General features: G+C 38.4%; 1 long non-coding RNA gene across 2 annotated transcripts; it reads left to right on the top strand.

Annotated features, from left to right (window-relative positions):
• The first annotated feature begins 342 nt into the window (after positions 1-342).
• Positions 343-4926, top strand: LOC127294981 (uncharacterized). Of its 2 annotated transcripts, none has more exons than XR_007847324.2 (6): positions 343-474; positions 597-775; positions 1905-2002; positions 2841-3137; positions 4145-4331; positions 4443-4926. It is a non-coding gene; the product is annotated as an uncharacterized lncRNA (long non-coding RNA). The 2 variants fall into 2 exon arrangements; XR_011743335.1 differs by having other exon boundaries at positions 4440-4926.
• Positions 4927-11103: the final 6177 nt, after the last annotated feature.

Genomic DNA, 11103 nt, shown 5'->3' with positions numbered 1-11103 from the left:
TGTCCTCAGGAAGGTGTCGATTCCAACTCTATGTCAGCGTTATTTTTTATATGGATTTCTTTCATAAATAGAAGATACATATTTCTCCAATCTTGGATGAATTACATTATTTTAAGGACTCCTATCCTTTTATGTTATGCAGCTCAAGAAGTTGTTTGCAGACCATGAGCTTGTATGGATATAACTGTGAGCAGAAGTTCTCTTATATTGTCTCTGCACCTACGATCTCATCTTGTTTACTTCTTGACCATGCCATGCTGCTTGTTTTAGCCACTGTTGAATGATGCTAATTATGCTTGTCATTTTTATTATGTTTTAGCCACGACCTGATGTGTTCTGCTAGGTGCATTCTCTATAAAACTAGGTCAAGTAATAATGTCTCATGTTGCGTTGTTTCAGTTCCTGAGGATCCTGGAGAGGGAGCTGGCTGTAACTGAGAAGATCAAAGAGTATTTCTTTGCAGACTTCACCCAGGTGACTGACTTTTTGAACCCTATTTCTTTAGTGCCTTTTCTTTTTCATCATCTCTGGTTACCGATTTTCTTTTGCCAAATTTGGTTTTCAAACTCATGTTTTCTGTGTGTGATTACCTGTAGGAATTGGTACTGAGCTGGATGCTGAAGCACTTAATTACCGTATGTCGAGTGGCTCAAGAGACAGAAGATGTACCTCAAAGAATCTGTCCCAAAAACTGACAGTTGCTTGAAGCATTTCTTGTTCATGACACCTTCATGATAGGACCATTATCGGGTTGAAATATCTGGTAGACTATCAGGTAATCTTGTCCCAGAAAGTTGTTTTTTATACACCGTTAGCATTGAAATTAGACTTGATATTAGATGAAATGGTAGCATGACTGGATGTTTGATGCAAACTGAAATTCAACACCAATTTGTGAGTGCAAGTAGACTATGTACATCTCTTTGTCCCTGATTTCTCCTTATTTATTTGAACCATTGGTACCATCAGGTTTGCCTCCTTACTTGCTTGTGGTTTTATGAGACAGCATGGGATGTTAGGAAGGTGGATAATGCCATCTCCTTCTCCCATGTTAATTTCTTCTGTAGATCATTTTTTTGTTCGTCCGGTTGAGCATAGTTTGAGGGTTCACTACAAAATACAAATATTTTAGAAATGATATAATGATGCTTAAGCTCTGGCATGTAGACCAGCTTGACCACCATAAGAGAAAATGGTAGGGGCGAATATGTCATTGTTTAGTTTTAGACAAATGAAAAGCTTGATTGTTGCCAAGTCAAAAGAACATTATTTCTGAGACCTGGCATTTGTGTACTTTTCTGGATCCAGATTATGCTTGACACGGGCAGCCGGAGTCACTACCTCTTATATGACCAAATCCGTATGCCACTATTGATTTGCATATCGCAGCAGACACAAAACACTTGCAGGCTAAAATAATAGGCCAAGCCTAGGACTTGGCCTTTTGGTCATACGATGTTGCAAAGCTGAGCAACATCACTTCTTTTAATTAGTTTATCAAGATCCAGCTATTTCTTTCCTGACCCTTTGGGATTAGAATTTTAGCCACTGCAAACCTTCTGCATTCCTCTGATTAGTTAGTGCTGGGCGAAATTTAAAAAGTTCTCTCACAGATTTTATTTTGGTTTGCATGTGCTTTGCCCCTCGGATCTTGTGACCATGATGTGGGTAAGCTCAAGGTTCATCTGGTGTTTCCCAGTAGAGTAGCTGGGCTGCCTCATGCATTCAGGTCACATATTTTGATTTTGATATATGCTAAATTGTTATCTTCCTGCTATATTGAGCTTAACAACTTATCTAGGTTAGATATATGCTTTCGAACTGGGATATTTGGTGCATCTGAATGGTACTAATTGTTCAGATCACTATACTATCTCATCCTTTGTTTTTGGGTTTTGCTCCAGGTTGCCCCCTCAGTTCTTCTGTTAGCTGCTCTTAGATAAGGCCTTCAAGCCTCAAGTATCTCTCTCACACACTGAGTCCATCTGTTTGTTTTCCTGAGGTGAGGTCTTCAAGCCCCTGTTCTGTTCTTATGTTCTTGCATCCGACTGTGCCCTTTTTGCCTCACTTTTAAATTTCCCTTAGATAATCTTACTGTTACTATGATATTAATGTTTCTTCTAAATCATGCTCTTACTTTTGGCGCTTCATGTTCAGCGAGCATAGTTAATCTTGCCATTACTATAAATGTAAATTGCTTTTAATTAGAAATGAACAAATAGAACACAAGTTTTAGTGTTTCTCTCAGAAAACAGGGGATGGCACATGTCACATTCTTGAACCTAATACTGATATAAATATGCTCTTTACATATTTCATCCATTCATCCATCCTTTTAGGAAACCTTTTGGCACATCATACAAATTTATGCTCACTCTTCAACCGTTTATTGAATAATTGCATGCCTCTGTGTGTATCATTGAATTGATTCATTGATAACGCCAGTAAGTTCACTCTACCAGCCACTCTGTTTCAGTATATCAGACATATTTCTCCAGTTTCACTTAAATGCATTAGCGTGCATCCAAGTTCAATAATCTTCTCCTTTGCTCTCATTTATCTGTACTATTTTCAGTGTTTTAATATTTTTTCGCTTATTATAGATGGATTTCCTTAATTTCCATGTACCTGCTCCATATAGGCTTTATAGAAGAGGAAGAGAGTATAGACATCATGAGCTATTATTATAATTAGGTCATGAAATTCATAAATTTGAGTGAAATTGACAAGATCCGAAATTTACTCGTATAATAGATTTCTCTGTTAGTGTGTCTCAGTATACATGCCTTTTGCTCTCCTTTCTTATCTCTTTTGAAAAATTTATGGATTTCCTTTTTCAGGTGCAGATAGTTGACATCTGCTTTAGGTCAGATCAGTCCAAACAACAAGCAAGGTTTATGCCCTGGAGGCGTTTTGTTTGTGTGAGATTGTTGGTGTTGAATTCTTAGCTGCACCATTTCCTTTCTCCGGCAGAATGGTGCACAAGTTGCAGTGAATTTGTTGTTGATGTTCTGATGCCTTGATGGTGTGGAGCTCCTGCTCAATGCCAAGGCGCTGCAGATGTCTAATTCAGGACAGACAAAGTGGGAGATCTGCAGCCCTGCCTGGTGGCTACAGCATCCCCCATCAACACTTAGGTACACCTTTCTTTGCACACACCAACTTATCTTAAGGCGAGGTTCTCTGAGGGCTGTAGGCAATGTCATTATAACGTTCCCAAATCTCATGGTTATTAATCTGAACTACCTTTAGCCCTTGATGTGGCAGGGCACGTAACTTTATAATGTTGTAGTTGGAAGAACAAAGGTAAATCTTAAATGTAGGTGTGCAGCATATGGTATATAGTGTATGAAGGCACACAGGAAGAAATAATTAAGAATTAGAAGGCCTAGAGTACTCTTATTTGGCAATGTAGGCCACTTCTAACTAGGTCTTACTTCTAATATCTTAGGATTAAAACGAACTGGTTGTACCCATGATTTACTAGCTGTTAAGCCAGGCGAATATACAATTTGACACATGAACTTTATAATGCAATACTTAGATTGGTCTGAATATTTTTGAAATTTAGAGATCAGTACTTTAGCAAGTATTATTATATATACATATAGTTAATGAATTGCAACAGTATGCAAATTATAACAATAGAGCTGGCAAATATGGAAAGTAAGCATCTGATGGAATTATAACAGCATACGTGTGTTTTGTTCAGTCACAGTAATTTTGCTGCCTACCTACTGTATGATCTGCTGCTAGGATCAGTCAGAAATGGTGACCTGTTGATACAAATATACTAGAATGGCGATGAGCCTATGATCATCTATTTGTAAATGTGAGAGGCTAAACAGTGTTGCTCCACTGATGTGCAAGAGTTATTATCATCAGAAAGAGCTAAACTACTTTGAAAATGAGAAACGAAAGAGCCTTCTGGCCGATACTTCCAAATTAGCTAATATTACCCAAATAGCATATTTTAGTGCTTAGTTTATTCAGAAAATAATAATGACTTGATGGGGGCAATTGTGTAGCTTATTATCTGCTTCAGACTTTAATAATTGTTCTTTGCACAGTTGGTTGCTTTTTTTTGCTGTTCGAAATCCTGCTCTGCGCCATGTGTACACTGGCTCTCATCCTCTATTCCCAGGGCACTGTAGTGATCTGAAAGGAAGACTTTATTTCCGAGCTGCGGGTACTGCCAGCTGTGGCCATTGATGCTGCGAGCGGCGACGATGGTGCGGCGGGGCCAAAGGTGCTGCCAGGGACAGGAAACGGTGCTGCAAGGGACATGCGACAGTGCTGCTAAAGACGGCCAGGGATACTACGAGAAGCAGGTGGGGGTGCTACCAGCCGTGGCCGGTGATGCTAAGAGCATGCGAGATTTATGTGCGTGTGTTGAGTTGTCGGTGTGGGTTCGTGCTTGTTGACCCTTTTTTCTCCAGCAGAAAGTACGATTGGGTGGAGGAGTCAAGTGCGGATCAGCTGACTATGAGAGACTCGATTTTACTGCAGAAGGCGGAGGAATTGGGTTTACGATCCCCTGAAAGACGCCATCCATTAATATTGTGAGATTGTTCCTATTCACAACGAGACCAATGATGGTCAGTTATCTGGGTGTGAAGTTTAGCTGGCTTGTTGAAAATCATTATGACAGTTCTGATGCACCCTTTTGCTCGCTTAGAGCTGGTGTTGATCCTTAACAACTGATGTTATATTTAGTGCTAAACGATATGTAATCTAAATACATGTTTTTTTCGCTTATGAAACTGAATGTGAAAACATTTTCTTATTTAGTACTATTTTTCTCTGCCTAGAGCTTCTAATTTATGGCCGATGTCAGTTCCATATATTTAGGTGCTTGTGATTTGTTAAACTATGTATTCAATCTTAATATGAACTAATGAGCAATGCAATTAATGCATGTGATTAGTCTGATGGATTTTCGTGTATTAGTACCTGTCTTTATACAAGGCTTCAGCCTCATGTAAGAAAGTGATTAACACCGCTATATCAATATAACTATATTTGATGGAAAATTGTAACAATCTCATTTTGTAAGAATAGATAGAACTTAACACGAACATGAAAAAGATCTTACATAAACCCAAAAATCACTGGATATAACATAGCATATTTAAACAATTATCCATAGGATGTACATATAATTTTCCCTACTGATGTTCTGTATTATTTATATGAAAGTATTAGTTCCATAGCCTTGCTTTTGCCTTTGCGTCGGGCGTAACAGGTCATCTAAGCTGTATAATTGATCATGGTTCTTTTTGTACAGTATTTTTTTGAGAAATCTTTTTGTACAGTATTTGTTTTATAGGCTCGATATCAGAGGAGCTGGTGTTATGATGTATAGTAATTTTGGTATGCAAGTATGATCAGGACCACCTTGTGTGGCCTGCCCTCATTTGTGCTTCTTTAGTGATGATGCTGGTGTATTTTTATTGAAGAAAATAACACTATATTGAACGTGTTGACGGCGCCCAAAAAATGTGTTATCTTTATATAGTTGCTTGAAAGTTATTATTTTCCTTAAGAAGGATTGCTTGTATCAGAAATTTAATTTGGTTTTCGGGTGCATAGGTTCCCTCTAACAAAAATTATATTTGGAAGTGTCACAAAAAATTAAAAAATTTCTACATCTGAGATAGCCAAGTTTCATTAAAAGTAATATTTTTTTATGGTCTATGTAAAAAAGATAAATTTATCTTGTGAATAGCCTTATTTCGAGCACTGAATTTTATCTTTTTTTTACATAGGCTACATGACAAGTCGATTTTTTCCTGAAACGACTTTGTGAGTGTGTAGCACGTGAAGATGTACGTGCAATTTTTTTTACTTCAATTTTTAATTTTTTTTAAATATGTGTAAGATGGATTTGAAAACGAAGAGAGCATTGCTCCCAGGTTCTCAAAGACCTACTGAATTCTTGGACAACTAAATAAACATCAGTCGAGTAAAAATTATAGTTAGAGTATTGTCTTGCTTTTGCGTGTGCGCCGGGGCGCACCGGGTCATCTAGTATAAGAAAAGACTGCAGTTTGTCTCGAGTCCACTTGTGTTATATTTGAACTTCTAAATTATGACAACAAAGTTCAGATTTTATTTCAGATTTATCCAGATTGTTGTTTCCCTTTCACCTTTTTACCACGTCTTGACTTACAAGTTTTTTTTTTTCGAGAATGTCTTGACTTACAGGTTCAACATGACCACTTAACATATACTTCTGTAAGAGATAACGCCACTGTGGATTTATTAGTGAATGATCTTCATTATATCTTCCCTACATTTGACTACAGGTACAATCAGTTAATGTGAGCGGCAATTGTTGTTTCCCTTTCACCTTTTTACCACGTCTGGACTTACAGGGTTTTTTTTTCGAGAATGTCTTCACTTACAGGTTCAACATGACCACTTAACGTATACGTCTGTAAGAGATAATGCCACTGTGGATTTATCAGTGAATGCTTTTCATTATATCTTCCCTAAATTTGACTACACAGGTAGAATCAGTAAATGTGAGCAACATTCTTTTTTTATTGTACCTTGTTTCCTTTTTTCTTAACATGCCACCTTCTCTCAAGTCAATAGCTAGGTCGAACATGATGTTCATGTTTCTATCTTGTTTCATTGCACATGTCTCCCGTGTATGCTTGGGATAATAGTCCAATTTGAGAAATTGTAAGCCAATAATTTTATGTTCAGTTCCCTTATTATGGTTAGGAGAGCGCTGGATAAGGACATGTTTGATGCTTGCAATTAAATAATAAGGACATGTTTGATGTTGTCCAGATGCATGTAGCAGTTCCATCGTCCTGCTCCACTTCTGTCTCGGTGGTTCAATCTTGAGTTCTCACATGAGATAGGATGATCTTCTCTGAACTTGAAGTCTCAGAACATATTCCTCAGCTAAATCTCTCAGATAGGAGATTCGCACTTTGATGGTGATGCGGCAATAGTGAGAGTGCGAGAGTATTACTAGAGCAAGTAAGTCATTCAATTATATGATGCCCTATTATTTGTCACATATTATGCAATATGCGTTTTTTCTGAAATTTTGCGATTTTTTGTTCCAAAATTGGATATGTTAACCTTAGACGACATTACTCTTAAATTTTGTGTCGTACCAAACTGAGTTATGCTAATCTAAAAATATTTTGTTCATTGCAGATATCATGCCTGCCCAATTACAAGGAAAATGAAGCTCAAGATTGAAAAGAACGCCTCTGCCAGGAGCTGTAAGATATTTCTAACAAAAGATAAAGACATGAATCATGTGCAAGAAAAATATTTCTACGAAAGCAGCATTATTATATCTTGCAAATGTTTGGCTTCACGCTTACTGATGGGCACAATAGTACCTAGACTCATTCAGCCCAGAAACTGGGCAAGAATTTCAAACGGCTGAAATTTGAAGTGTTTCATGTTCTGATTTTATTTTCGGATAGACATTGCAAGGATCAAGTTATTGCAGGTGATCTATGGCTATGCATTAGAGGTTGCCGTATATGTTTAGATGACCATGCATTACTTTCGCTCATGCTAATGCAGAAATATCTCCAATCAGCTTTCCCTTTGAGAAAATTGGGATAAACATATTATAAACACTAGCTTCTAATTTTTTTTCCTTTCACTATGTTTAATTCAAAAATTATTTGCGGATACGTACATTGCACGTGCCTCATTACTAGTCATATATCATCCTCCTCTCTTGACCCTTGAAAACTTCCTCCACATCAAACTCAAAACAAACTCATTAGAGGGTTAGTGCATAATCAAAACCTCATATGTTCAGAGGTGACACAATCATTCTTAACACTTCTGGACATTGCCCAAAGCTATTGGAAATTAATGGAACAAAGAAATCCATCCAACACAGCAAAAGAGGCAATGCGAAATAAAAGGCAGAATCTGTCAAAACAGAACAGTCCGTAAAGACGAATTTTTTAGAGGCACTAAACTTGCTCAGATGAGAAAACTCTAAACTAATGAAAGTTGCGTACATATCTGAGGATCATTCACGTAAATTGGCAGAATTTTCTGAGTTACCTACAGAGAACACTGCCCAAATTCGTGACAGAAAAAAATCTGTTTATGCGCAGAAATCCAAATCTAGTATCAACCTTCTATTAGAGACTTCACTTGGCACAACAATGCAATAAAATAAAGATAAGCAGAGGTTGCTACAGTAGTAACAACTTTCAAGACTCAAATATAAAACAAAAATTGCTGTAGTAAAATAAAACATGTATTATCTTCCAAGAAGTGCTTTCTTTATAGCCATTAAGATGGGCTCAGCAATTTCAATGACGCACTCCCAATAAATAAGAGTTGAAGCAAAAGAGAGCATCAAAAAGCAAATTCAAAACAAATTTAAGCCTAACCCACTTCCTATGAAAAGGAATCTTGTAAATAAACAAGTTCATGAAGAGCAAGGTGACAAGCATAGGAAGATAAAACAAGTGTAGCTTCAAAAATTTCAGCATATAGAGAGGTGTTTTAGTAACATGAAATTTTTTACAGCCATATTTTCCTCTCTCGTAAAGATTTTCAGTAGCATCATGAACAAACTCAACAATATAACTATCACATGAAACATTCTTATCATGAGTCTCATGCATAAAATTATTACTCTCCACATAAGCATAGTCATTCTTATTAATTGTAGTGGGAGCAAATTCAACAAAGTAGCTATCATTATTATTCTCATCAAGTGTAGGAGGCATAGTATAATCATAATAAAATTTACTCTACATAGTTGGTGGCACCAAAAGACCACTATCATTATAATCATCATAAATTGGAGGCAAAGTATCATCAAAAAAAATTCTCCTCAATGCTTGGGGGACTAAAAATATCATGCTCATCAAAACCAGCTTCCCCAAGCTTAGAATTTTCCATATCATTAGCAACAATGGTGTTCAAAGCGTTCATATTAATATTATTGCTACCAGCATGCAAAATAGGTTTTTAATTTTCGCATCAAACAATCCATGTCTTAACTCAGGAAATAGCTTAAAAAGCTCACTGTTACTTTCCATTATGCCTAGCTAGTGAAAAACAAGAAACAAAAAGATGCAACTGCAGGATCTAAAGGAAATAGCTTCGAGCACTTACAACGGCGCCAGAAAATAACTTAGTTACCTGCGACCGGAGTGTGAATGCCTTTTACCTTTCCTCCCCGGCAACGGCGCCAGAAAATAGCTTGATGTCTACGCACGCTTCTTTTCCTGTAGACAGTGTTGGGCCTCCAAGAGCAGAGGTTTGTAGAACAACAGCAAGTTTCCCTTAAGTGAATCACCCAAGGTTTATCAAACTCAGGGAGGAAGAGGTCAAAGATATCCCTCTCAAGCAACCCTGCAATCACGATACAAGAAGTCTCTTGTGTCCCCAACACACCTAATACACTTGTCAGATGTATAGGTGCACTAGTTCGGCGAAGAGATAGTGAAATACAAGTAATATGGATGTATATGAGTGGTAATAGCAATCTGAATGAAATATGGCAGCGAGTAAACATGCAGCAGAACTTGTTGGAAACGGTGTTTCAATGCTTAGAAACTAGGCCTAGGGATCATACTTTCACTAGTGGACACTCTCAACATTGCAATCATAAAGGAATATAAATAAGCACTTCACTATGCTATCCTGAATTACTCTCTGGCAAGATAACGAACTCTAATTCATCATGTAGGCAAACCTTAAAGATATATTCCCAAGTACTAATAAACACCCCACGCTGTCACTGTGAGCATTCATAGGAGGTACTAACACACCACAATTTCATAGAGACATCCAACTCAAATCATAACTCAGAGAATAAGTATTCTGTGAAATATAGCCTAAGAGACCCACACGGTGCACACACTGTCACCTTTACACACGTGGGACAAGGAGTCTCCGGAGATCACATAAGTAAAATCCACTTGAATAGCATAACGACATCTAGATTACAAAGCTCATCATATGAATCTCAATCATGTAAGGCAGCTCATGAGATCATTGTATTGAAGTACATGGGAGAGAGAGATTAACCACATAGCTACCGGTACAACCCTTAGCCTCGATGGAGAACTACTCCCTCCTCATGGGAGACAGCAGCGGCGATGAAGATGGCGGTGGTGTCGATGGAGATGCCTTCCGGGGGCACTTCCCCGTCCCGGCAGGGTGCCGGAACAGAGACTCCTGTCCCCCAGATCTTGGCTTCGCGATGGCGGCGGCTCTGGAAGGTTTCTCCTACCGTGGCTTATTCGTCTCGATGTTTTAGGTCAGGAAGGCTTAAATAGGCGAAGAGTTGGAGTCGGAGGGGCCACGGGGGCTCCACACACCAGGGGGGCGCCCCCCCTTGGCCGCGCCGCCACCACGTGTGGGGCCCCCAGGGCTCCCCTCTGGTCCCACTCTGGCTCTCTGGAAGCTTCCGGGAAAAATAAGGTTCTGGACGTTGATTTCGTCCAATTCCGAGAATATTTTCTTACTAGGATTTCTGAAACCAAAAATAGCAGAAAACAGGAACTGGCACTTCGGCATCTTGTCAATAGGTTAGTTCCGGAAAATGCATCAATATGACATAAAGTGTGTATAAACATGTGTGTATCATCATAAAAGTAGCATGGAACATAAGAAATTATAGATACGTTTGAGACGTATCAGACACCAACCTAATAGTCTTCGTTAGGACCATCTTTGTTACTTGCTCACTTCCTTGGTTGCGCTAACCCCATTGTTCTTCCTTGTGTGTGTTTCCGTGTTTTCTTGACATAGATCACCACTTTTGACATTTGACTTTGGATCTTACCCACATTTGGCAATAGACATTTTCTTTGGTTCTTTTTGTTTGCTATCCACATCCGCACCTACCAACATATAGATTTCTTAGCCTTTTGCATGTGCTTTGAGTGTGTGTGTGAGTACATATCGGTTATTCTCTAACTTGAACATTTTCTCGATTTTGTTGCTAGTTTTGACCTTTTGGTAGTTCTCTTTCCACCATACATACACCTATCCTAGTGAGAGCTATACATGATGATGCCACAAGAACAAGCCGAGACTATTGGGCGGGCAGACAGAAAAGTGCGTGAACAGAAGCATGCAGAG

The sequence above is a fragment of the Lolium perenne genome, chromosome 4 (assembly GCF_019359855.2).
Source record: "Lolium perenne isolate Kyuss_39 chromosome 4, Kyuss_2.0, whole genome shotgun sequence".
Classification (NCBI taxonomy): domain Eukaryota; kingdom Viridiplantae; phylum Streptophyta; class Magnoliopsida; order Poales; family Poaceae; genus Lolium; species Lolium perenne.
This window is presented reverse-complemented; position numbering and strand designations above follow the sequence as displayed.